General features: G+C 34.2%; 1 long non-coding RNA gene across 6 annotated transcripts in view; it reads left to right on the top strand.

The window, feature by feature from the left end:
* Nucleotides 1-1,490: 1,490 nt before the first annotated feature.
* LOC136040993 (uncharacterized) overlaps nucleotides 1,491-26,001 on the top strand; it is a 70,840-nt gene continuing 46,329 nt past the window's right edge. For 3 of the 6 annotated variants that reach the window (XR_010620923.1, XR_010620924.1, XR_010620926.1), the window contains exons 1-3: nucleotides 1,491-1,576; nucleotides 14,958-15,236; nucleotides 19,467-19,584. This is a non-coding gene — a long non-coding RNA (uncharacterized LOC136040993). Of the gene's footprint in view, nucleotides 1,577-14,957; nucleotides 15,237-19,466; nucleotides 19,585-25,497; nucleotides 25,683-26,001 lie in introns of all 6 variants that reach the window. The other 3 variants (XR_010620927.1, XR_010620925.1, XR_010620928.1) reach the window with 3 other exon arrangements.

Raw genomic sequence — 26,001 nt, 5'->3', positions numbered from 1 at the left:
AAAATATTAATCTATGAAATAATTTATCTTACTAGGAACCAAAATGATATGCTGGTGCCATCCACCCCTGCAGTTCGCTCATACTTGGGTCTGAGAGTTGCCGTCGGGCGGGCCTGGAACTCCAGTCCTGTTGGATTTGACAGTCCTGTACCTTAGGCTCTTTCAAGAAACAGTTAGATAATTTTTTATTAAAAAGAATTGAAAAGAATTAAATTAAATTAAAATTATTTTCTTCAGATTTGTGTGGTCTGAGTGTTGGTTCCTCGATGTTTGTTTGGTTATTGATCTTTTTAGATTTTGAATCAGTATCCCAAACTCAGTTTCATTTAAAAATTACCACCAACTGTTAAAATTTTGTACACTTTGTGACGCAGTTCTTTAGTTCCCAAAATAGATTAAATTTACGGTAGACTAGACAGACCGGTTTTTTAATATACCTGAGAGTACGTCACACGGTGGTAAAAATGTTGACATATTACAGAGATGATTAATTAATTGTACTATAAAGAAGGGAAAAGGGTGAAATTTCTTTAGGTAAGGACATATTTATGCTTCTGACAAGATTAATGAATCAAATTTAAGCAAAAAATAAGCAATAATATGGAATAATCTGCATTATATAGAGGGGAGGAGCGGAGTTAGGGACTCTCCCCGTACATTCTTAAGTCTGTAATCCATTCCTGAATGTTCATTTTCCTAATTATCTTTTAAGATAGTGAAAAGTAGCTACATATAAACCGAGTAGTTGTTTATAAACAAAATATTTATAAATAAAAAGTTTATTATCTATGGCTATAAATTTAACTAAAATTATTATGCAATCTTTCTTATTTAGTAATACCTTAAAATTTTCATCTTTAAATTTAAAACATACATGTTTCGAATTACCATAAAAGCTGATTCGTTGATTTAGTGCTATAGATATTTCGGTTCAATGATAGGGTCACTCAAAATAACCCCATTTATAGGAAAACCTCCTGGTCAGATTTTCTGTTTTATCAAATGCAACTCTGTTCCATTTTCCAAAACTCATTTTAATTGTCGTCGTGATGCTGCGAGTTTCAAGCCGATGTTTCGTAGTCAAGCCTGAACGTTTAAAATGTTCAGTAATGTTGTATTTTTAAAGGAGTCTTTCCGCTGCACTGTCTGTGGATGCAACGTTTCGGAAAACAAAATATTTCTTTTTGAGAGATTTTTAGGCATTGTGTGTGACTTTTTTCTCAAAAATGATTTTTTTTTCAACTACAGGAATTTCCAGAAATAATTGACTACGAATAGGTAATCTGTTTTATAGAACAATTAAAATTGCAGATTATTTTAATACTATTTTTTCAATTTGTGCTAAGTTCTAATTTTAATTTTTGGTGAGTGAGGTATGCATAAATTTGATCGAGAACGAAGGCCGAGACCGAGTCCATTGATTTTTAATTAAAATTAAGTAGGTTATGTTTAGATTCGTTATGTAGCCCCATCTGTCATTTTATTGTAGGCAACATAGGACAAGAACCCGAAGAAGGAGAATAAAATAAATGCAAGAAGAGAAGCAGAATTTCAAGAAACACGAGGCAGGATCATGGTTTGGAGTTTGATATTGCATTATTTTGATAACTAGAACTAGGTTATCTCTTTTTCAAGCAAAGTAGGGCTACATAAATAAGTGTACAAATGCTGCTAGTCTCCAGTGAAAATATTCTGCCTATTTACCAAAGAGAATATGAAAGACATGTGCCTTATCTAGAACACTAGGCCTAGCCTCTTTTTGGGCCTGGTGCTTCTTATCTAGCCTTTTTGTCTCACATCAAAAGTAAAAATTGTTGAATCAGTCAGGGTAAAATTATACTCTAGCTACTTTTGGCTATCTTGGAAAGGGGTTAGGTTAGGAAAATGAAACTTTCAGGGATGGGTCTATGGTCTAAAGTATGTCTTGGGAAGGTATTTTGAAGTACCTACCTCCACACCTTCATAACTTCACAACTTTGATCAATCCCAATTTATAAAATTTTAAAGATATGTGAATACATATCCCAAATTCTGAAAAAAAAATATTGATAGGCCTATGGCTTAAAACACTAGGCTACCTTCTGGTAGGTAAAGTATACTGGGTAGGTAAAATACCTTCCTGTGACATACTTTGATGCTTCTTACACATGTGAAATTGTATTGCAAACATTAGAAAAGAAACTGGTATAGGCCTATCAACTTCTTGATAGGCCTACCAGATGATTAGTTTTGGCTTGTTTAGAGAATACATTTTATTTAAATATTTAGTTGCTATTTTGGTTAGGTTAGAATAGGTTTCTTTAGGTCATGTATTTGATATATGCTATGCTTTATCCCCCTCCCCCCCTAATGTACAAATATATTACCAAAATTTGTTTCTAAACTATTATATTTTTATCATACTTAGGTATATTTCATTATAACTAACCTAACTTCAATTCTTAAGTGTGTTCTAGCTAACAAGGAAGTTCCCATACTTTAGCCCATAGACCCATCCCTGAAGTTTCACTTTCTTAACCTAACCCCTTTCCAATAGTAGTCAATAGTAGCTTAAGTAGAATTTTACAAAGGTCCATACTAAATTCTTCCAATTAGCCTACCCTCTCAATTATTTAGCCTACAAAAATTTATAACATTCTCAGAAGTTAATTAATGCTCAAGAGTAAAGGTAGCCTTAGTTATAAATAGTTCAAGGTCTGTAATATCTATGAAGTAATTAACCAAGCAGAGTGATTTGTAATATTCTGATTTAGCTAGCTTTTGCTATTTTGGAAAGGTATTAGGTTAGGAAAATGAAACTTAGCAATGAATCTAGGTCTAAAAACATAATCTGAGAAGGTAATACCAAGTTTCCATGTTAACTCTCCTCTGATTTTTAAGTCTAAGAAATTTGCCTACTTGATACAAATTTTGAACTGTTGAAATTTTGACAATACAACAAGTTACCTTAATTTTTAGTTATCAGCTTCTTTTTGTATGTTTCAGTTCTGAAAATACAATTCCTGTAATTTGAGTAGTATTATAAGCCATATCTTTGGTTTTTCCTAAATTAAAGAAATGTAACCTATTTGCAGATCTTTTAAACCTCATCAATTAGAATTGTGCAAAGATGTGAAGCTGAAAACAGTCCCAGTATTTCATTTGTTACTTGTCTGTTATAGTGCCAACCCCAAATATCTTTATCCAAGTAGAACCTGTTTCTCTGATGCTGAATCCTATTGAAATATGAAAAAAATATGATGAAAACACAATACTTTATTAACAACTTTATGGAAATGTCTAGCTCTTATTCATAACAGGCCATAGATGATCATTTGTAAAACTACAGATAAATGAAACAAATGGCATTCTGCCATAATCAAACTATATATTGACATGCAAATGAGCTCGTTTCTGACATGCCTTTCTCATACACCTCCAGCAAGGCTTTTTATCAAAAGGTATAAAATAATTTTGTGTCTATTGACAAGCTGTTATGTTTTGGGCACCAGCCTCTTAACCTGGAAAAATCTAATTGCCTCTTCTTCAGTCTTCAGCAAAGATCAAATTTTCATTTGACATCTGTGGTCAGACACTATTCTAATGTAGATTGCAAACTAAAAGAATTTTATACATGGTAAAAAAAACAATTCCACATAGGGTGTACTTTGATGAAGAATTTGAGTTTGGCACTATAACAGACAAATAACTTTCATTTAAGCAGATGATATGTTTTGCAAGATTTCACTTCATAGCACTAACATTTTAAAGTTCATCAAAGGTCACTGCCCTCTTTACAGACTTCAGTCTTTAGAACTATCCCTGGAAGTTTTATTTTCACAACAATCCCTTTGCATGATAACAAAAAGTAGCTAAACTAGAATTTTACCAAGATATTCCCAGAATAATTGGGTAGGTAGGATAAATAGCTGATTGAAGGTAACAAATTTGTTTTGTGGTGTTTAAGGGGTAAATTATGAGGGAAAATTGTAGACAAGCTACTTTTTGTTATCCTATTGATGTTAAGAAAATGGAACTTTCATGGATGTATCAACTGGCTAAATATGTCTCAGGAAAGTATTTTGAAGTGCCTACCTCCACTCCTTCTGCCTCAAGAGAGCACTTCAATAAAGAAGCATGGATGCTCTGAAAAGCAGACAAAAATTTACTAAATGTTTTACAGAGAAATTGCCTATGGATTGCTCTGGATACCCTGTCAACTGACCCTATTTTAAACATAGACTTTACAAAAAATGTAGTTTAATGCTGCTTTTTAGGGCTATAATTAAACAAAGGTTTAGTTGGCTAGGCCAGGATGACAGATTGCCAAAGATTGTCCTTCTCAGTCAACCTTCTAGGGCTAAACAGAAAGCAAGTTGTCCTTATCAGGGGTGGGAGGGTGTCATAAATAAAGATTAAAAGGAAATGGGACTTCCTGGGAGGGTGTAAAGAAGGTGGCTTTTAATAGATTGGATTGGAGGAGGAGCAAGCATACCTGTGTTGGCCCTAGGCAGCTTGGTGCTGCAGTGAGTTATTAGTAGTAGCAGTAGTAAATAAAGAACAAGAAACTGGTTACAGCTTCTGACTTTAGATCAATCCCAATTTACAAGGTTTAAAATTTCTGCAAACAGAATTCCAAAATTTACAGAAAAAACCATTGAAATAGTATTAGAATCAGCAGTAAATATAATAAAATAACAGGGAATTCAGTACTAGCTTAAATAATCAAATCTTGAATAAAATTAAATCTTTCACATAAGGACAAATTTTAAGAAAACAACTCTCACTTCATATTATTTGTAATAATCATAGTTAACTCATTTTGCATGCTGCTAACCTTTATCTTTACGTCTTACAGTGTTTTACACTTTTTCTACCAAATTTTTTGAAAAAGTATGGATTTGATGAGTATGTATTCTGTTTTTCAATTTTTGCTGAAACAAATTGGATCTACAAAGTTTATTTAAAGCTGCCACTACTTAGAAACTGCAGTGGCATCAACACTTAACACCATCAAGATTATATTTTCAATATATCTTAAGAAAAACAAGGTGAAATTAAAGTTGTATGAACCAGTCAATATAGTGAATCATGCTGTTGGTGAAAAATTTATGTAGTACTTCAACCATAAAGTTATGTCTTTTCAAGTTTATATCCAACTTAAGATGACATTCAGCAACTTTTGATTTACCTAAATGTTCTGCCCAATAATTTTTTTTGCCCAGATTGTAAGAATAAATGTTATTTTGATGAAGCAGTACATTTGTTCTACTGTCAGAAAAGAACTGAGCATAGAAGTTTTAGTTGTCAAAAAAAGATACAATTACCAACAATCTGTTTGTGTAGAGACTTTGTGCCACAACCCAAAAATTTTTCTTTAATGTAGATAACAGAGATGATGTGGATTCCTTGCAATATGGGTAGAGGATAAATTAAAATTGTGGTTAAGCATTGTAGGAAGCTACAGTGAAAAATTGGGTTATTCAGGGATAATTGTAGAAATTGGAAAAATAAATAATAACAGAGGACATTTTATTGAAGGGCAGTGGGTGTTTGGCACATTGAGGGGGCTGAGAATTTTTTTTTATTATTCCTGTTCCAGAATGGTCAGCAGAAACACTGTATGAGATTATATACAAATGGTTTCTTCCCAGTGCAACAATAATCTTTGATTGCTGGAGAGTGTAAAGTACTTTGAACAATTAAGGTATTCAGCACCTGACAGTGAATCATTCCTTAAAATTTTGTGGATCCTGTGACTGGTGCTCACACACAAAACTTTGAAAGTCTAAGACATTCAGTGGATGAAACAATCCCCAAGAGTGGTAAATCAGGAGAGCACATGGCAGGCTATCTAGCCAAGTTGTATTGGAAGACTGTTTTCCCAGATTAAGGAGCAAGATTACACCATTTATTGCTTCAGGTGGCTTAGCTGTACAAACCTCACATTCATCAATCAGCTGAAAGTTCACTGACCACCAGCCAAGGGTCAAATTAAATTCTATCTTAATATTTTATTATTACCAATCATCTTTAAATTAATTCCGTTTTACCAAAATTTATTTTTATCATCCATATTCATCATATTTGATCAAAAATTAATCATCTGTATTTACATTATTTTATCTGACTGAGAAACTGCTATGTCACCCTTACCTTAGACCCTTAGATTCTTTTGTGCCTCCGGAGGCACCTAGGGCGTCCAAGAAGAGTCTCCAGTCGTCTTTGAAACTTGCAGCTGCAATGTCTTCCCACTCCAGCTGTATTGAGCCATGAAGGTGCTGCAGGTTGTTGTTTTAGGTACAACAGAGTGGGTCTTCCTCTGTGGTGGGTGCCATTGGGTAACCAGAAAAAAGTAGACTTGGGAATTCTGGAATCGTCCATGTGCAGCACATGTCCAAGGTAGCTCCATCTGCGCCTTTGTATGGACTTGCCAAGGGATGGTTGAGCTTTGACGTTTCTAATGTGCTCGTTTGTTACCTTCTGGGTTCAATGGATGCCAAAAAATGTACGTAGGCACATATTTTCAAATGACTGAATTCTCCTCTCTTGTTCTTGATTGAGATGCCATGTTTCAGCTGCATAGAGGAGGACGAGCAGGACGTTGCTGTTGTACAGGCAGAGCTTAAGCTAGACAGAGAAAGTACTTTATCTCCAAACTTTTTTGAGTCTGTTGAAGGTGCTGCTAGCTTGCCCAATTTGGACAATGACTTCTTTAGCTGTGGATTCTGTATTCTCAATAGTGCTGCCAAGATATTTGAAATGGACCACTAGTTCCACATCATTATTGCCACATTTAATGTTCATTGGTGAACTGCTAGTTGCCATGCCCTTGGTTTTACTAGGGTTGATATTGAGGCCAAAACCTTCTGCTTTTTGTTGGATGATCAAGAGCAGTGCTTGAAGCCTTGATTTGCAGGTTTTGAGGATGGCAATATTGTCAGCAACTTCTAGGTCGCTCAGCAGGCAATCATTTAGATGCAGCTCAGTTGAGTCAATGCTCCTCAGTACAAAATTTATGACGATTGCAAACAGTAGAAGGGATCTTCTCTGTTAGTGATAGAAGGGAGTCATCCCTGTTTCACCCTGGAGAGGATGGGAAATTTGCGTGAATTTCCCTCTGCTGTCTTTGCACAACAGGTTGTATCTTCATACATCACCATGATGAGATTTACTATGATATCAGGGATACCATAGTGGCAAAGGAGCTTCTAGAGTGACTGGCGGTCTAATGAGCCAGTCTATGAAGATTATGTAGAGTTTATTGTGCCATTTGCAGCTCTCCTTCATGAGCATTTGCAGTGTGAATATTAGGTTCATGCAAGAGCGGTTTGGGTGGAAGTCATGCTGTTCTTCAAGCAGGTATTCCTTTAGGTGATGTTGTATTGGGAAAGGATAATGTGGGGCAACAATTTGCCAGGAATCAAGAGCAGGGTGATACCTAGCCAGTTGTTACAGAGCATGGTATCGCCCTTCTTGAAGAGCTTCGCAAGTGTACTGTGACGCCATTCCGAAGGTAATTTTGTTGTTGTACAGATGGTTCCAAAGAAGTTTTTTCAATAGGTGACACAGGTGTGCATGGAGCATTTCAGCATTTCTGCTGTGATGTGATCTTCTGGTGATCTGCTGTTTTTCAGCATTTGACTGCCTTCAGAATTTCGTCTTCAGTCGGGGGCTCGGTGTGGATGTCTAGCAAGATCTGAGAATCTTCAGGGATGGAGATTGGTTCGTCCGGGGGGGGGGGGGAGGGTCTGTTCATTATTTTGTCGAAGGTGTTGGCCCACACCTCCTCCTTCTCTTCAGGACTGGTAACCAGAATGCCGTTTTTGTTCTTCACTGGACCATTGCTGGCTCTCTTCTTCCCAATGATCTCGTTTGTTATCTTGCTCAGTGACCTGCTGTCTCTGTTCTAGGCAACTTCTTCAGCTTTTGTGGCCTTTGCTTCATAGAAATGGCATTTGTCTCGGCGCGCGCTCTTTTTGACATCTTTGTCAGTCCGTCTGTAATTCTTGGTCTTGTAGATCTGATTCACGTCATGGCAGGCAAGGATCTAAAGTTTTGCGACTTTTCTCTCCTCTATGAGCTGCCAAGTGCGGTCTTATAGCCACTGGTCCTTTGGTTTCTTGTGGTGCACAGGGGTCTTGCCTGCTGACTCAATGTAGAGGATCTTTATCTGGTCCCATATAATCTCCTGGTCATCTTGGATACTGATGTAGAGTGCTTTGAACTTGTTGCAAAGTTTGGTAACAAACTTGTGCCTGGTCGTTTTATCTAGTAGCTTGTCAGAATCAAATTGGGGTTCTGAATTGGGTGCCTTTTTCTCATTCCTCTTCAACTTTAGGGAGAATTTGGTTACTAGCAGGTTTTGGTCTGATCCAATGTCCACGCCTCTATATGCTCTCACATTTTGTATACTGGAGAGGAACTTCTGGCTGACCAATCTGGATTCTAACTGCGCCACCAGGGAGGTACATGACCACTTGTGGACGTCTCTATGAGGAAGGAGGCTGCCTCCTATCACCAGATTATTGGCCATAGCAAAGTCAATACGCATTGTTCCATTCTTGTTATGCATGCACATGCCATGCCTACTGAGTGCCTGTGGGCAGTAGGACTCGTTGTTACCAACGATGTCATTTAAGTCGCCAAGAACACACATGATGTCATGTTTTGGAATGTTGTTGACCACTGCCTGTAGAGTGTGGTAGAATTCTTCTTTGGTCCCAACTTCTACGACGTTCGTGGGAGCATAGTAGACTACTACAGAAAGTTTGGCTTGTCACCCAGTGAAACGTTCTACGAGAATTTTTGGCGATATGGCAGTTTATTTCAAGAGAGATCTTGAGGTTTCCCTTGTCATGATGAGTGGAACTCCTTGTTCATGCCTGCTTTTGGTGCTGCTGTAGAGGATTGCAGAATGATTGTCAATTTGTTTCTCTCTGGAACCAGTCCATCTTACTTTGGACAGTGCAAGGATGTCTAAATGGTATCTACACATTTCCTGGCGTACTTGTTTGGTCTTTGATAGTTGGGACATTGTGCAGACATTCCAAAAACCAAATTTTAGGTTGTTGTTTGCTTTTAAAAATCGTGTCTGGGGCATGAATTTATCGTCGTCGATAGGGGTTGAGATCCGAGGGTCTTCCTTAACGTTTCTGTTGCAAGAAAATGTTTCCCCAGGGGATTACTCCTCTGGTTCCCGGGAACGGATTGCAAGTCCTTTGCCCAACCCTCCTCATTTGTCCAGGCTTGGGACTGGCCGCTGAGAGGCACGATTTGTGCGCCCAACAGGCAGAGTTAAATGTCACCCTAGTATAAAAAAATAAACTTTTATGCACATTTGTCTAACATTTGTTCTTAACTGTGTGTTGGCACCACTGCAATGACTTTAGCAACCTTGATAAGGTTGATGGGGTTTTATTCTGTGTTGACATCACTTCTGATTTCTAAAGTTGTGTCTATAAGCAAACTTTGAAATGGCAATTGTTTCAACACATTCTCTGAAACTAAAAAAATGCTTGTGGATTCCATGCTTTTTTTTTCAGAAATTTGATAGGAAAAGTATAAAAAACTAAAGGAAGTGAATATAAAAGTTAGCTGCCTGCAAAATGTGCTGACTATTATCATTCTGCATATTAAGATGTAAGAATTGTTTTCCTAACATGTTTCCTTATGTGGAAGTAGCTATCTAGGCAATTGCCATAAGTCTATTTTCAAAGCTAAAACCTGAGAAAAAGAAACTGAAAACTGAAAAATAGGGTTTAATATTGTGTCAAAATTTCAATAGGTAATAGACCTGTTAAGCAGACCAATTTACAAAACTAGTAAGTAAAAAGATGATTAACATAATAGCTTGGCAATACCTTCCCAGAGTATTTTTTTGCCCTGGGTTCAATGCTTAAAGTTTAATTTTACTGACCTAATCCCTTTCCGAAATAGCAAAAAGTAGCTTGTCTAGAATTTTATCATTTAATAACTTGTCAGGACAACTTTTTAAAAGGAGGTTTCAGCCATTTGTGCTAGACCAATGTAGATTTTTCATGTAGCCTTCTAGTTTTTCAATAGGCTTGTATTTTAGCTTAGGATGATGCATCTTTAATTTCTATAGGATATTTCTCTAGCCCTATTTCCTATCATTTATGTCCAAGAATAAGCTTGAGTTAGGACAAAATGTTTTTGCTATTCCAGGATTCCTAGTTGTTTTAGGCTTAGTCTTCTTGACATATTTCACACTATGTCCTACTTAGACTGATTTTAACCCCCCCCCCACTATTCTCACTGATGCCAACAGCCCTAGCCTGGTCTGCTTAAATTTGAAGGTCTTATTAGTTTGAATGGCCTAGGTTTATACTTTAAATGTTCTCTAAGTATTAGAGCATAATTGGGGTAAATTTGGAGATCTTTCTATGGTAAAGGTCTAGACTTTCTGTTATTGAGAAGAAAACATGTAAATAAAACAATTCTTAGGCTACTTGATAATATGCAGAAAAATTTTAGCTACCACATTTTGAAACCTGCTTCACAAAAATTTACCCAACCTTCTACCCTGATGTGAAATTATAAAGCCTGTAAAACGAAAAGAGTAGCAAAAAAAAAAAAAAAACAGGGAAAAAAGGGTGTTTGCTCTTGTTCTGCTGCCTTCCTATAGGCTTTGATCCTAAATAGGGGTAATAAAAATTCTAATTTGTCTTTGAGTGATCCCTTTAAAAAATTTCCACAAATAGTTTTTCTATATGATTTGGTTGGAGTAGAAATAAAAATCAGTCTTCATAATGCTGAATTGAAAGTAAACAGCAATGCCATCTGTACCAGAATCATAAGAACCCAAATATTGATAACATTAATTCACAGATTAAGCATCTTATGGTGATTCCAAATATGTATCTGTTTGGAGTTAGGAGTCAAATTCTCAAATTATTGGTAGATCAGATACTTTGAATAATTATAGAAAAAATAACGAAAACAATTGAAAAGATGGCATTCTTTATCCAAACCTGCAATCAAATTTAGCCCTGTATTTTAGCCCTGAATGAATATGTTTTTTGTGTCTTATAATTATAATTTCCTTCATTTTTTAACCAAGAGTGATTGTATTGGTCTAGCTCTACACTCTAAGAAAGCTATAATTTGTAATAGATATGTGGTATAAAACCATCTAATATATTAGTGATTAATACCCAAAATTGAAAAAAAATTAAGGCTCTAAAATTCAATGAAGAATTTCTTAGTCTTAGTTTTAATGCTTTAATTCAAACAACCTGTTTTGAAAATGCTTTACTTTCTATAACTACGTTTTCTTGAAACATTAAATATATTGGTGTTCGATAACCAAGTTAAAAAATATATGTGGGCTTTAATAATCTCTGTCCAACACTTCAGCATTGCTCCATAAAACTGAATGCTAGAAATGATTATCTTATCTTCCATAAGTAGGCTGCTTTTATATACTTTTTTGTAATTACTTAGTTTTTTTTTTCATTTCTATATTTACTTGACGATACTGATTTCAAAACCTCTAAAAAAATATTTGTTACTAAGCATTGCCACCCTTCAAAAACAAAACCAAGAGCTATGTTGGTATTTGTTTTCAGTTTTCTGCTCAAGCATCAAACTATTGGATTGCAATTTAAATATTGGACAAAATTTGGACATACTGTTCTTACAAATTTTGTTTTGAATAGTATTCTTCTTCAATTAGTCCACCAATAATTGTGCTACATAATTTTTGGGAGATGAAGAGGTTAATCTTCTTAATATGTTCCACTGTATATCCTACTTTGACAGATTTTCAACGAGATTTTGATTTTCAATCAAAGTACAGAGAAAAGAGTAGCAAAAAGCATGGAAAAAGTGTGTTTGCTGCCTTCATATAGGCTTTGATCCTTAATAGGGGTATTGCAAATTCTAATTAGTTTTTCTCTGAGACACTGAAGCTTCCCATATATGGGAGTATCCTCTCTTGTGGAGGATACTCCCGCATTCTTTGTTTTTTTCTGTTCTTTAAACTTAAAAAAAAAAAAACTTGTCAATTATTAGTGCCTTTGTCACATTACCCCCCTTCCCCTAAGAATTTGCTCTAGATCTAACTTTTCAAATATATACTCTGTTTTATTTTTTTTCAATATTCAACACAGGGTTTATTTTTTTAAATATTCAACACAGTTACTCATGTTAAACTGGATATATTTGAGGCTACTTAGCACAATCGGTACTACAATGGACCAAAAAATGGGGAAAAATAAGAGAAAAATATATTATTAAGGCAATAAATGGGTTTATCAGGAGAAGGGAGTACACTGTAAGGGTAAGACTATTATCTTGAAAATGAGCATAAACTAAGGAATTCATTAGCAACAGAAATGACTTACAACCCCCTCGTCCTTAATGTACAAGTATATACTCTGAATGCAATAGATTTTCTATTATTTTGAAAAAACCGTTAGAACAATTTGTGTTGTATTCATAAAAAAATTTGTGAAAAAATAGATATGATGCAACCAAACCCTCTAAGTAATAGCAGATCTCGTTAAGCGAAAGCATAAAACACCTCTGAGCGTCTCATTATTTCAAATATAGTTTTTACTTAAATGGGACAATTAACCAGGCTTTAAAATGCTTTCTGGTACAATAGTTTTGATCTGAATATTTTAAACTTAAATTTCAATGAGTCAAAATTTGTTTTTTTCTGCATTAATTTCTGTTTTTTTTTTTTTTTTTTTTTTTTGTTTTTTTTTTACATAGCCTTTTTTCTTAATGGGATCATTCTGATTCCCACAAATAAAAGGAGAATAGTATCTATCCGCGTTTCTGAAATTTTGGGCGTAAGTGCCTGGCTTTGTGGATCAGTAGATGCAAAATATTCCTATACTCCCAACAGTTTGAGAAATGTGAAGTTATGATAGACATAACTATAATTTAAAGTGCTAACTTTTTTTGGAAATAATGAGTGATTTTTAGACTGAAAAATATAGTTGATTACTATAGATATAAAAACAAATGGGAAAATACTTTGACAACCTTAAAAGAAGAGATAAAACTGCACTGACATCTGTCAAAGGGAATATGAGAACATTTTGCAGAACAAAGAGATGGGTGGGCCCAAGTGAATGGTTAAGAAATAAATTTACTATTAGGTGTTAAATGAAATGGGAAGGGGAACAAGGTGGGCAGGGGCTAAAGGATTGAAAGAAAAACAGAGGGATAATGTAAGAGATAGAATAGAAGATATTCAAGATTATTTGGATCTTGCTCTTGCTTTTATTCCTTTAGCACTCTAATGTAATCTTATATTTAGTTTATTCATCAGGAGTTTTTTGAAAGCTCCCATGAACGATTAGCCAAAATTTCTAATTTCAAATCAACAAACAAGGATTGAAAGAAAAACAGAGGGATAATGTAAGAGATAGAATAGAAGATATTCAAGATTATTTGGATCTTGCTCTTGCTTTTATTCCTTTAGCACTCTAATGTAATCTTATATTTAGTTTATTCATCAGGAGTTTTTTGAAAGCTCCCATGAACGATTAGCCAAAATTTCTAATTTCAAATCAACAAACAAGTTTATTAAATATTCTGTTTCTCAGCCTACTAGGAGGAGTAAACCCCAACCACATAACCAAAATGAAAGAACTAAATGAATCAAGAGTAAAAAATTCCCCTTAAGTATTTATCTGCGGAGGGAATATTTCATAGAGGGAGGAGGTTCCCAAGGGGAATTTTTGGTGAAGGGTTGGATTTTTTCCAGTTGAATTATCTAACGGAGAAGATTTTCCGCAAAAGAGAGCTTGCTTCAAAAGCTCATTTTTTTATTATTTGTTGCTATTTTTTCTTAGCTCTAGTTATGAGCTGGTGGAGATCCTTGTCAAAATATTTTTTTTTTTATTATTTTCTCTTCGTTTGCCCAATGGTTAAAAATATCCGTTGATTTCTAGATAATAATTTCTTGTTTATTGTTTCACTTCATGCATCTTTTTTGTAAATTTTTTTTTTTTGCAAAAGCCTTTTATTTCTAAAAGTGAATGCATTTCTTCTCAAATTAAAGCCTATGCAGAAAGCTATAATTTGACGCTATTTTCAGGTCTATCTAAATCAGGATACTGAAAATTCTGTTCTTTTTTTGTCAAAAAGTAATGTCAACAAAACCCTACATTTTACGCGTCAATTTTATAATATTAATTTTGATTTTCTTATCATTCATACAAGTTTAATCTAAAAAAATGCAGAACAAATTGTGAAAATATAATTGGGTAGATGGACAAAATAGATTCAAATCTATTGATTAATAACAAAACCAACTCGTTAAGTTATGGGAAAAAGTTTCAATCTCCTTAAGAAAACAGTAATCAATCAGATGATCAATATAGAAAAAAAACCTTCGCCAGCTTTGCCTCTTACTCAGACTATCACTCTTGGGTTTTTCTTCAATCAGCCATGGCCCTTAACTCTTTTATTTCAAGCCCACCAACTTGATTTTAGTTCTAAAATCTATTTCTTTTAAATTTGCCTAAAGATGGAGATCCATTAGAGGTGAGAAAGAAAAAGGACAACAAATAAATTCATTTGTCAGTTGACTTCTGACTATTAAATGAAGGATATTAACTTAATTCAGAATGTTCTGATTTCATAGTTTAAATTATGTTATGAAAGAGAGAAGAATAAGAGGTAAAAAGTAAAACAACAGAAAAAACACATGAATTTAATTATATTTAAAAGAAAATTACAATTCAAAATAACTTTTTGAACAAAATTGAATATTTAAGTATAATTTTAAATAAAACTGAAATTTATAACTGAAATTAAACTATAAAACAAAAATTTTTTCTTGATTCCAGTGTGAGGTGCTACAACTTTGAAAACAGAAGCCTGTTTTTTAATTTAAAAGGTTGAAGTATTTATTTACGGAAGTTAAAAGTACTTAGGAAAAATTTATGTACTAAAATCAATAATATTGTTCTTATTTGAGAAATTTTAAATTTCAGCAAATGACTCACCCCAAATTCATCTGTCCAAAATGTCCGTGAGACAAATCACAACCATACCACCTAGAAGGAAATATCTTCTCCATGTGATCATGCTGACAAGCTGACAAGCCATCTAGATCTGCGTTTTCCCAGCTGGAGCAACTGTCAAAAATTGCCATGAGAGCCTACCTGATGTTGTTTTTCTACCCAAAGAAAACATAGAGATTGGCAAAATCTACAGTCAGTGTTCTTGCTGTTACCTAACCGGTGTAATTGAAGCTGAAACCGATATGACAGGTATAAATACGTCTGGGAAAGCTTAGCTTTAAATAAAGAAGAAATATTGTTGTTTAGCCATTGAGGAGGGAGGGGGAGTGGAGGGGAGGCGGCTTTTGAGAGGTGAAAATGAATCAAATAAAAGGTATTACACACACAAGAGCTACTGTCCATGTAGAATTATTATTCAAGTTTTTAACACATTTGAAATAGTGTTTTTTTTGCCAATATTCATCACAGTCAGTCATTTTAAACTTGATATGTTCGAGGCTACTTAGCACAATCGGTACTACGACGGACCAAACAATGGAAAAAAAAACACAGAAAAATATGTTATTAAAGCAATAAATGGGATTGTTAGGAGAATGGAGAACACTGTCAGGATAAGAAGTTTTATTTTGAAAACGAGCATACACTAAGTGATACTAACCGCAGAAATGACTTTCCGACCCCCTCCCTTTTAATGTGCAAATATATACCCTGAACTGCATATAGGTAATTGATTTCCTATTATTTAGAAATACCAAAAGAACAATTTTTATTGCAGTGTTGTTTACAAAATGTCAGACAAAATAGATACTACGCTACCAAACCGTATAAGGAATTACAGATCTCGTAAAGCGAATGTATAAAACACCCAAAGAGTCCTATTATTTCAAAATATCACTTTTACTAAAATGTGACAATTAACCAGGTTTAGTAGTACTTTTGGTAAATTAGTTGTGATCTGGATATATTAATCACAAGTCTCACTGGGTCAAAATTTGATTTTTCCTATGTTCAGAGCTTTTTTTTTTTTTTTTTTTTTTTTTTTTTTTTTTTTTTTTTTTTTTTTTTTTTTTTTACAGCCTATTTTCTGAATCCGATCAATTTTGAATCCCACAAATAACAGGAGAATAGTATCCATCCGTGTCTCTGAAACTTTGTGCGGAAGTGAAGGCTCTTTGAACCTCACTTCCATTAGAACCATGACCGTTTTTCAAATTGAATGTTTTTTGTTTGCTTTTTTTTTACTGCCGGTTGCCCGAGATCCTTGTCGAAATATCTGTTTTTCTATTAACCTTTCTTTATTTCCCCAAGGCTTAAAATCACCCTCGATTTCTAGATTATCATTCCTTGTTTTTGTCAAATTTCATGCAGCTTTTAAGTAAAAAAAACTTTTTTTTGCAAAAGCCTTTTATTTCTAGATGTGCATCTATTTCTTATCAAAAGTCCTACCTATACAAACAGCTGTAATTTAACACAAGTTGCATCTGAGTTCAAATTTCAAAAGAAATTCTTTTGTCTTTTTTTTTCAAAATAGCAACGTCAACAAAACCCTACGTTTTATGCGCCACATTTATGATTTTAATTTGAAATTTCTTATGATTCATACAAGTTTAATTGAAAAAAATGCAAAATATTGTGAATATATAATTCAATTTAACCTCTGGGGCTGACATAGCTCCCGAGAGCTGGGGGGTAAGAGTTGTAAGTTGTGACCTAGGGGCATCTAAAGTTATTTTCGATCGGGTTGTCATATTAACTTTGATAGAAGCTCATTTGTTTTGAAATTTCTAGTTTTATTTTTAATAGTGAAAAGTGTTTGTGTTTAAATCAACCCAAAACTCATGACAAATCCTTAAAAATGTGCATGACTTTGAACCTGTAATTACAAAAAATAAATTTTTTTTGTAGTTTATTATCCTATTTAGGCTAATCGGTCATTTTCGAACATAATACTATGTTCGCTTCCATTAAATGTCACAATTGGCATTGGATGAATCATTGTGCATTTTATGGCTATCTACATTCTCTCATTTGGTCTTAAAAATTTTTGACTCGTGATATATAACACCAAAGCTGTCTTGGCAGCTTATAATTTACTTTTTAATTTTCTGAATATTAAACTTTGAGTACTTGCATCTCAAACGGAGTAAAAACTTTGAGTTCCTTCATTTAAAGTCTCCTAAGCCAGTGCCCTTGTCAGAAATGTAGAAAGAACAATTTCAATACCTGTTCAGTATTTCAAGAGTCAAAGGTGATCAGAAAACAAAATTTCCCCTCCACCCTCTATTTATATATACATATTTTCTCTCTTGTTCTCGTACTGTGATGAAGACGGCCCTTGGACATAGGGCCGAAATATTGACAGAACTGATTTCCATTGTCTTGGAAAAAAACTTTCCCTATTGTTTCTACTTTGTATTTGTTTGTTATTTTATTCATTTTCATTTGCAGGGGGAAGGGCAGGAAACGCTATTTAAGGGGTGGGAATCTGTCGAGGGAGTGAGATGGGATAAAACTTCAAAAACAGGCAATTTTTGATTAGAAGGCAACTAGCCACCTAACGCTCTTTCCCCCGAAATGTATCTGGCCAAAATTTTGAGATCAGCCTTTTGTTAATTGAAGTCTACTTCTTATATAACAATGCCTCTGGGGTTGCCACAGTCCCCTAAGGTTTGGGAAAGGGTGTCCTGGGGCATATAAGGTTATTGCTAATGGGTTGTCATATAAATTTTGGATAAGGCTCATTTGATTGGAAATTTCAAGTTCTATTTTCACTTTTTTAGAGGTAAAGTTGATTGGAGTTTTACAGGTTTCCCACGCATCCTTCCCCCAGCTAGTCCTTGTGTTTTATGACAATGACCCTTGGATTAACAGATCCCCCCAGAGCAGAAAGGAAAGAGTTTTAAGTTTTGCCCTGGGAGTATGTAAGATTATTATAGAGGGAATGGTCATATCAAATTAGAAACAGTCTGATTTGATATGGAAAGTTCTAGTTTTCTTTTTTAGAGTTAAAAGTGATCAGAGGGCTACTAGCCCCCCCCCCCTCCAACACACTTTCCCCCCAAATATATCAGACAAACTTATTTTCATCCAGAGGGCCATCGAATATTTTGATCAAATTTGAATGATTTAAATATCTGATCAAAATTATAGATAGCTTTTTTTAATAGTCCACTTGTCATATAACAATGTCTTTGGGCTAGACACAGCCCCTCAGATCTTTGGGGAAAGGGTTATAAGTGGTGTCCTTAGGACTTGTAATCTTATTGTAAAAGCCTGTAAAATTCGCCTGAAAATTTGTAAAATTTAAAATTTACCGAAAAATAAATATATTTTGAACGTTTTACGTTTTATAACGCTCATAAATCCAAAGTTGCCTAAGCATGAAAAACGGATGTCAGTATATACTAAACTATTAGTCTATGTTGTTCATTACTTCCCAGTAATTCTGCTTAATGTGAATATTTTCATTTTTTTCTTCTATTATGACAGATGAAAACATACGAATCGAAATGAAATTTGTTAATTGTATGATTCATTTTTGTTTAAAGCTTAAATTGTTATTTAACATTATTTTTTCTCGTTTTTTATTTAATATAGCTCTACTTTTCTATGACTTTTCTACTTTACTTTTCTCTTTACTTTTCTATATGTTGGTCAGATTTTAAAAATTAATTTTTCAAAAACAGTGGATGCTTGGTTTTCTTTAATAATTTTTTTTTTAAAAGTCAACTCTCCCTCCTCTCGACTAAAGGCTAACAAAAAGCTTACATATCAAAAATAAAATGGATGGTTGTCTTGTCACTGATAATATTTTAGCATTTATTCCCAAGTTTTTTCAATAACGAATTTTTTTTATCGGTTTAGTCTTTTCTTTCAGTTTCTATGCATCAATTGGGTTAAATATGGGACCATTAGGGTTGGGTGGGGATGTGATACTTTAACAACCAACTGGATTGGTATATTTGAAAAAAAAAAAAACACGATAAAAGGAATTCAGTAGTGTTTCAACTTCATTTATGTCAATTATGAATTTTCGTAATTATTTACCAGAATTGCTGTTGATATGCTGTATTTCCTTTTGTCTGTCCATTGTTATTGCCTACCATGTGTTGGTATTGTATAACTAACCAGCTCATGTGAATGGGGTGGGCACAATGTGTAGGAGGTTCGGTTGGAAGTGTTGAACCCCTTTAATGTGTAACTTTTTCTGGTTTCACATTCCATTTACTTCAGCCATATTCTTGTTCCCTCTGAGCCTTTAATCTCTCAAAATAACAATTTTGGGGATGTTTTGAGTAAAGGACATCAGAATGAAAGTTATAATTAGGTAAAGTTGCGTCATTAGACTCCGTATTTTATGCTTTTTTTTAATATTGTATTTTTTTTCTGACGAAGCCCCATCCCAAGCTATGGTTATTTAGCATGTGGCCTATTCTAAAGAATACATGCTAAACAGATATTTCTTATGTTGTTTTATAGGAACGTGCAATGTCATCGAGTCACCAAGTTCTATAGGGATCCCCTGGAAGAAGATTGGGTTTTTACAAAGTGAGCCGAGTGTATCGTCGAGTGTTACCTTTATAAATGTATGGTTATGGTAAGAACACTGGATAAGACTCGTTTTTTTATAATTTACTTTTAACTTTGTATTATTTTTTTTCGTTACCCTAGTAGCTAAATATCTTGACACATGTCCATATGACTATGGACTGAAACAAGTGTCATTTCAAACAGTCAAACCAGCTGGTAGAATGTAACACGTTCCATACTGTGTAAGAAGTTGGACTGTTAGATTGCATGTTGTATACTTGTTTTAAAGGGCAACACAAGTCATATCTGAGCCTTTGACAATGCAGCAGCCCCCCGCTCAGAACTAAGGGGGCAGGATCTTTCAATCCTTTCACTTTACATTTCACAATAGTTCCTTGTAAAAATAATAATCTTAAAAATGTATTGAATCTGTAGTAAATAAACAACTTATTTCTTCAGAAGTATGGGAGGAGGAGATTATACGACCCTACATAGTAGCTCTTGTATACAAGTAGCTCTTGTATATATAAGACTTTTCCATTTTTCAGGGCAAATTTTAAACAAAAAATAGATTGATGAAAAGCCTTGCTAAAATGATCTACAGGTGGAACAGGAGGGTGGGGATACCATAGTTTGCAATGTCCATATTTTTCTCTTTAATATCACATTTTGTTACGCATTTTTGTCTTAAAAATTGGTTAAGTGGATAAAATTAGAAAGAAATAAATATTACAAAACGCATGAAGAGGTGCAACTTTTGATAGTTTTGCTTTTCATCTGATCCCTAGTAAAAAGAAGTTGAAATGTTTGGAATTTAAAGAACACAAATAATTTAGTTTACCCGAAGCTAGCTTAGGAGAAGGCTATAGAAGCCTGCATAAAGTGTAGTTTATGTATATATATTGATCAATTCTCTTCAGTCAAATCATTTTGTAGGGGAAATAAGGTGTTTGACCGATGTTAAACTTCAGTTTGTTGTGTTTTACCCTGCGTTTTTTTAAACAGAGGGTTTTTTTGATACAGCAATACCCGTCTTATACGAGTAAAGAAAAATCAAAATAGAAATTCAAGCAAAAATAATGGGCATATGATACGGACATCAAAAGGGTAGTGCGTACCCACCGTTTACAATGATTTTCGTTTAGTTAACGTTTTTCTCTCCAATTTTTTCAAAGTGCCCATCTTTTTTGGGGTTCTCAAATAGGCTGGGCAACCTTAGTTACAAGGCCACTTTCAAAAATGTCAATGGAGATGCTGAACTATATCAAAACATACTTAGTGGATGTAGAGTCTCAAAAAATTGCATCAGCAATGTCTTAGGAAAGGCTGGTAGTACTAATAAAAAGTTTCAGGGCATAATTTAAGGAATGTTTAACTAGCAGAAAACACGATATGCATCATTGTTGTCAAAAATATGTATCTGCAATATATGAGAAGCGGCTGAAGATATCAATATGAATCTTTCATGGAATGTTCTAGAAATACTGAACTAAATTATAAGGCATTGTGTACCTCCAGGTGTTCTAAATTAGCTTTTATGAGATCTTAGGAGCGGCTAATGGAAATAAGTTTGTACTTTCTGGGAATATTGTGGTAGAAATAGAACTTAATCAAAAGACACACTATGTGCTTCCAAGTTTTCAAGAGGGCATATTTGTAATATTTTTGGGGATTTTTAATGGCATTATATTTAAACATTCAGGGTACTATAATTAGGGTAATGAAAAATGTCAAACGCCGCTTTGCGTCGTAGATCCGTATAACACGTAGATTTGCAATGTCTCTGGAATAGCTAGATAATATAAGAGAGATAAGATAATACTTATTTGTAAAAGGCTATCACAAGCTGTATAGAGCCGAATTCGCTTTATATGTCAAGAAAAAGCTAAAAAAAAAGAATTCAAAACAGTACATTAAGTCAAACACTTAAAATTAAAAGGAATTAAAAAAGCAAAATCATCAAAGATAAAGGGCAAATCAGTAAACTTAACAATTAAATTACAAAAACATTGCAGTAAATAAAAAAAGAATAAAAACGGCAATAGAGGAAAAGGGGAATTTGGCAATTACATAATCACGAATTATTATTAAGGTGTTCCAGAATAAAGGGTATACAACTTTTACGAAACCTCTCTGTAACAGCATGGATCGGAGAGTAAGTTGGGATTGCTAAGGAGGCTGACCGGGGGAGTCGGAGTCTAATGGGATTGTGAAAATCAGGGAGTAAGTCCTCAGTACGGGGATTAGATATGACTGATTTAGCGAAAAGCAGGCAAATTTTTTCCCTCCTTTCTTTTAAGGTGGTAATGCGCGTAGCTTTAAGGAGGAAGGAGTATGGAATTTTGCCTTCTTTGTAAATGATCCTGAGCGAACGCTTTTGGACCGACTCGATTTTGTCACTAAGTTCATTTGAAAGTTGCGAATGCCAGATCGGACATGCATATTCCAATAACGGCCTGATAAAGGATAAGTAAACACGGAGGGAATGTATCTTAGGACGATTAAATTTTTTTAGTAGCTTAAAAATGGATAGTGAAACATTTGCTTGTTTAACAATTATGGAAACATTTGTGTCCCACTTAAGATCATTAGAAATTGTGACACCAAGAAGCTTAACATGTTTCACTAGCATTTTTCTTGGGATCGGATCGCAAAAAGCAGTAGTAGATTTCAAGAAGTTGATTGTCATTATCTGGGATTTAGTGGGATTTACTGTCATATTTAGATTCTTGGATTCATCCGAACACTGGGCTAGGATTTCAACGGGGTCACTTTTAATATTCCTTTGACATACTTCAAGGATCGACAAGTCATCAACATATTTCCAACTTTGGGGGAATTCCTTGCCAATTTCGTTAATCATGACAAGAAATAATAGTGGTCCCAATAAGGTTCCTTGAGGTATACCTAGGGAGGGGGTTAGAGAAGGTATTTTTGTATTTTACAACTTGTGATCTGTCTGAAAGGAACGATATAACAATATTTACTAATAGTGGGTCAATTTCAAAGTTATCATGTAGTAAACGAATTAGGATAGTGTGGTCAACTAAGTCAAACGCTTTTTGGAAATCGACTAAAACCAGGATAAGCCAAACATTTGGTTTCTCTAGTTCACTTAGGATCATGTGAATCAAGTGTACAAGGTAATGGGTGGTGGAGGTTTTTCTTAAATTACCAAACTGTCGGATGTCAATGCGTGGTATAATTTTAATTTTAAGCCAGTCTCAAAGGAACCCTTCGTAATGCTTAGAAAAAACTGGAGTGACTTTAATAGGACGCATGTTGGTTATAGTCAGACTGGAAGATTTCTTTGGGATGGGTGTTATAAAACCTAGTTTCCAGCAACTTGGGAATTTACCAGATTTTGTAATTTGGTTAAAATTATCAGATAAAGGTCCAGCAATTGTGTCTGAAAAGGCTTTAATCAAGTCAATTGGGATGTCTAATGGGCAAGTACTTGATTTTATGAGCTTTTGGATTTTATTTATAACATCAAAGGGAGAAATTCGGGGTAAAGAGGTGGAGGGAGGAATAGTTTGAACTGAGCCAGTGAAAGGGGGGAGACTTTGTACTATGGACGCAAGATGCAGGTTCAAATCGTTGGCTATCTTGTAAGGGGGCTCAGGGAGATGAAAATTAACTTCAACAGGGTTTTTCCGCAAATCTCTTTAATTTTCCTGTACCATTGTTTGGGTTTGTTAAGAATACAAATACTTAACCTTACTATTGTAATACCCAGAAGCTGCCTTTCTCAATTTTCTCTTCAGGAACTTTCTTAGATCATTAGCTTGTGTGATATGTCCTTGCTTAAACAAAAGGATTTTTTTCCTTATTAGTTTTTTAAAAGTCGGAATAGCTAAGGGTATCTTGTTGAAACTTTCATCAAGTTTTGATACAGATGTTGTACTAAATCTAGAGACATCATTGTATCAATGTTGTCAAAGAGTATATATCTGTAGTATCTCAAGAATATCTATGGGTATTGGACCATTGTTCATATGGTTTAGTAGAACCATATTTTAACCCATGCATCTTTTTTATACTTGATACACTGCTTTAAATTGAAACTACTGGGTACTGTAATTAGGAAAAACGTACAATTTGAAAAACCACTTTTTGTCCCAGCTCTGTATAACAGGTGGATTTGAAACGTCTCTGGAAAGGCTAAGGGTATCTTATCCTTAACTGTGTTGTACACAGTTTAGTTCAACAGTCACCATTCACTTTCAATTAATGGTGAGAAGGCTGTTGAAGTCTCTTCTAGTGATGGAGGTATATCCAAGTTGTCTAAGGGTGCATCTGCAAAATATCAGAAATGCCTAAGTGCATTAAGCTGATATTCAGTGCCTGAAGAGGGGTATGTTTTACAAAATCATAAGACAGTATATGGACAAATTCTGTGTAAATGGTGTACCTGCAATATTTCAGGAAAATCTAAAGGTATTAAGTGGCAGACTATGACTACGTGTTGATTTAAATCCAAATAAACTATTTACTTCCAATTTTTCACAAGGGGACATCGTCAACATCTCGGGAATAGCTAAGGATAATCAGTTAAAACTTTCAGGGAACAATGAGGGTAATATCCAACTAAATCCTAAGACTATATATACACACATTTTCGAAAACGTTTAGATAATATACGGTATTTATTTTAAAAAAATCGCTATCACAAGCCCACAAAGGGCCGAATTAGGTCTTTGAATTCGAAAAATCACATGGTTACACGGACACTGGCAAAACTACAAAAACAACAACGAAAGAGAAAAATTATCATGAATAATCAATTGTGAGTAAATAATTTAGCTGTAAAAAGTCAATGAAAAAGTTAAAAAGATAAAAGCTAATCCAAGTAAACTTAAACAGATACAAGTATGAAAAAAAAATGATAAAGGACATTGAAAAAAGGGGAGGGGGAAATAAGTGAATAAGAAAAAATGAGATAAAAATATACATAAAAATTAAAAGGCACACTAAATAAGTGTCAATAATTCAACTTCATAAAGTAAATAAAAAATTTAATAAGATATAAACTGGTAGAAGAGGGGGAGGGGTGGACAAAAATAAGCGAATAAACAGAAAAAGGGAAACGAAATATACAATGTATAAAAGTTAAAAGGGATACAAAAAAAGAGTTGGGGGGGGGGAACAAACAAAAATGCAAGAACCTGGACCGGACCATCAGACAATAAAAAAACTAAAAAAAGGCGAAACTTGTGGGATATTTTATTCATTTTTATGTGATGAAAGGGGAAACTTTTTTTAAATATCTGGATGCAATGAAGCGAATGGGGGACAAAATAGGGATAGGCTCTGAAACAGCCCCAAGCGTCCGTAATCTGGGCTGGGAGTTAATTATTACAAATTTAAAGGTTTGACGACTATTTTTTTTGTCTGACAAATCTTAATTAGAATTTTTATTTGGTTTTCTACTAGTTCATCCAGGGGCAAGTAATTTCGAGTGAAAACTATAAATTTGGGACTTAAAATTATGTCGTTTTATTTGGATTTGTTTCTATCATCATTTTTATCACCCATAACACAAGTATGTATTGTATAAGAGAACTCGATAAAAATTGCTTTAGATAATTTAGCTTTAGCTTTGAATCACTTTTTCTCACCCTTAATTAATGCATACATTATTAAATATTGTGAACTTGTATCCTATATTTGATGTACATTTAAATTGAAGTACATTTAAATTGAAATTGAAAATTTTATATTAGTATTTACTGATGTTTTTTTTGCCAAAATAGACAATTAAATTTTTTCCAAGTCCGTATTAAATATTTTGGAAGCAACTAATCAAATATACCAGATTTTTGAAACGATATACAATATTTGTAGTAAATTCTGAACTATAAAATATAAAAATTGATACTTATTTTATTTTGACCGGACACTTATTTTTATTTTGACCGACACTTATTTTACTGTCAACGCTACCTGCTGAAATACATGCTGTTTTTTTTCCTTTAAGATTCCTTTCCGGCTTGATTCCACCGCCTTTTAGGAATCTCTCCCGTTTGGTAGCCGAACAGAATCTTCCACTTACAAGACTATCTGCACAGATCCATAATCGACAGAAGCCAACAATGAGGCTGGATTTTTCGCCTGACATGGTCTGCGCTAAGGCTTACAATACCCTACCGCTTGATCTGAGAGGTAGGAGCCTTTTTTGCTTCTTTCAAAAAGAGAATAAAAAATTATCTTGTTTTGAACTAGTTTTAATTGAATAAAGAATTTAAATATTTATGTGATTTTAGCCATAATTGAGTTTTTTTGTGTGAGGATTGGAGTGGTTTGCTCCTGGATGAAAAGGCGGGAACTTGTAAGGATGTTTTTGTTGGTAGGGGCCATAGTTGTATCGAGAAGTGGAGGCAGACCCATACTGTGTATTTAGTTTTGAAGCAATAAGGGACTCAGCATGCATTTGTTGCATAGAGATGAGAGATTATGTATGTTATAACTACTATAGTTTTTT

This window comes from Artemia franciscana, chromosome 21 (genome assembly GCF_032884065.1).
Source record: "Artemia franciscana chromosome 21, ASM3288406v1, whole genome shotgun sequence".
NCBI classification, from domain to species: domain Eukaryota; kingdom Metazoa; phylum Arthropoda; class Branchiopoda; order Anostraca; family Artemiidae; genus Artemia; species Artemia franciscana.
The sequence above is the reverse complement of the archived record's forward strand: the minus strand, read 5'-3'. Positions and strand labels throughout refer to the sequence as shown.